Source organism: Torulaspora delbrueckii, chromosome 8 (genome assembly GCF_000243375.1).
Source record: "Torulaspora delbrueckii CBS 1146 chromosome 8, complete genome".
In the NCBI taxonomy this organism is placed as follows: Eukaryota; Fungi; Ascomycota; class Saccharomycetes; order Saccharomycetales; family Saccharomycetaceae; genus Torulaspora; species Torulaspora delbrueckii.
The window spans coordinates 789,714-792,213 of record NC_016508.1 but is presented as its reverse complement, the minus strand read 5'-3'; the positions used below and the strand labels follow the sequence as shown (position 1 = coordinate 792,213).

At 42.7% G+C, this 2,500-nt stretch overlaps 1 non-coding gene across 1 annotated transcript in view; it reads left to right on the top strand.

Annotated features, from left to right (window-relative positions):
• The first annotated feature begins 1,003 nt into the window (after positions 1-1,003).
• Positions 1,004-2,500, top strand: part of Tdel_RDN18-1 — a 1,798-nt gene continuing 301 nt past the window's right edge. The window contains exon 1 of the ribosomal RNA XR_002431967.1: positions 1,004-2,500. This exon is cut by the window's right edge and continues 301 nt beyond it. This is a non-coding gene — a ribosomal RNA (18S ribosomal RNA).

Below are 2,500 nucleotides of genomic sequence, written 5' to 3'. Positions count from 1 at the left end.
ATATCTAGCGTTCGTTTTGTCTGTAGCGTGTCCGGCCTGTAAGGCACTCGGTTACGCAGAAAATGAGATTGGTCGGACACTACCAATCACAATTAACGGAGCAGACGTGGGATTGACACTCGCTGTTGCGGGATCTGATTTTTTTTCTTTGCAAAGATAGTCGCACTTGATGTTAAATTGGCCCAAAAAGCGAGAAAAAGTTCGCGCGAAAGACAGACACTGCGCGAGGCAAAAGAGAAAAAAATTGACACTTTCTATTACAGATGGGAATAAGGACAAGGTGAGAATGTTTATAGTTCAATATTTTTGGGCGAAAGGAACTTCATGCGAAAGCATTTGAAGACAAGTTTGAAAGAGTTTGGAAACAAATTCGAGTAAGCTTGTTCGTTCGTAAGAACAAAAATGGCCTCGTCAAACGGTGGAGAGAGTCTCTGGGTGATCGTCAGATCTGTCCAGTCTCTATACAGCGCTTTGACATGGGTGATGGACATAGATTAAAGAACTGAAAAGAAATGGAAGCAATTCCTGATCTTTTTGTCTTTATGATGTGTCTTAGCCTGAACAGTCTCATCATGGACATCTTGCGATTCCATTGGTGAGCAGCGAAGGATTTGGTGGATTACTAGCTAATAGCAATCTATTCAAAATAATTCGATTTGGGGGAATGCCTCGTTAAATAGCCGGTTTGGTTTCATATTGAACTGTGATTTTCCGAGTGTAACCTCCTCTCAAGCTGATGATATTAAACCTATATCTGTGAAACATCGGGATAGTGTTTAGTGGAACTCAGTTAGAGGAACTCAAAGAGTGCTATGGCAAGGAACGGAAGCGCTGTTTGTGGATGTAAAAGTCTGCAAACAGAAAGTTTCTAACGGTATGAGAGAAGGCAACTTTTCTCATCCCAACCTTTTTATAAGTATCTTCAAAATACGAGACAAGAAGAGAAAGACACAAATTTGTTTTTGTGTTTCGATCTTTTTGCTCTTGTGTTCTTTAAGATAGTTATCTGGTTGATCCTGCCAGTAGTCATATGCTTGTCTCAAAGATTAAGCCATGCATGTCTAAGTATAAGCAATTTATACAGTGAAACTGCGAATGGCTCATTAAATCAGTTATCGTTTATTTGATAGTTCCTTTACTACATGGTATAACTGTGGTAATTCTAGAGCTAATACATGCTTAAAATCTCGACCTTTGGAAGAGATGTATTTATTAGATAAAAAATCAATGTCTTCGGACTCTTTGATGATTCATAATAACTTTTCGAATCGCATGGCCTTGTGCTGGCGATGGTTCATTCAAATTTCTGCCCTATCAACTTTCGATGGTAGGATAGTGGCCTACCATGGTTTCAACGGGTAACGGGGAATAAGGGTTCGATTCCGGAGAGGGAGCCTGAGAAACGGCTACCACATCCAAGGAAGGCAGCAGGCGCGCAAATTACCCAATCCTAATACAGGGAGGTAGTGACAATAAATAACGATACAGGGCCCATTCGGGTCTTGTAATTGGAATGAGTACAATGTAAATACCTTAACGAGGAACAATTGGAGGGCAAGTCTGGTGCCAGCAGCCGCGGTAATTCCAGCTCCAATAGCGTATATTAAAGTTGTTGCAGTTAAAAAGCTCGTAGTTGAACTTTGGGCCTGGTTGGCCGGTCCGATTTTTTCGTGTACTGGTTTCCAACCGGGCCTTTCCTTCTGGCTAACCTTGGGTCCTTGTGGCCCTTGGCGAACCAGGACTTTTACTTTGAAAAAATTAGAGTGTTCAAAGCAGGCGTATTGCTCGAATATATTAGCATGGAATAATAGAATAGGACGTTTGGTTCTATTTTGTTGGTTTCTAGGACCATCGTAATGATTAATAGGGACGGTCGGGGGCATCAGTATTCAATTGTCAGAGGTGAAATTCTTGGATTTATTGAAGACTAACTACTGCGAAAGCATTTGCCAAGGACGTTTTCATTAATCAAGAACGAAAGTTAGGGGATCGAAGATGATCAGATACCGTCGTAGTCTTAACCATAAACTATGCCGACTAGGGATCGGGTGGTGTTTTTTTACTGACCCACTCGGCACCTTACGAGAAATCAAAGTCTTTGGGTTCTGGGGGGAGTATGGTCGCAAGGCTGAAACTTAAAGGAATTGACGGAAGGGCACCACCAGGAGTGGAGCCTGCGGCTTAATTTGACTCAACACGGGGAAACTCACCAGGTCCAGACACAATAAGGATTGACAGATTGAGAGCTCTTTCTTGATTTTGTGGGTGGTGGTGCATGGCCGTTCTTAGTTGGTGGAGTGATTTGTCTGCTTAATTGCGATAACGAACGAGACCTTAACCTACTAAATAGTGGTGCTAGCATTTGCTGGTTATCCACTTCTTAGAGGGACTATCGGTTTCAAGCCGATGGAAGTTTGAGGCAATAACAGGTCTGTGATGCCCTTAGACGTTCTGGGCCGCACGCGCGCTACACTGACGGAGCCAGCGAGTCTAACCTTGG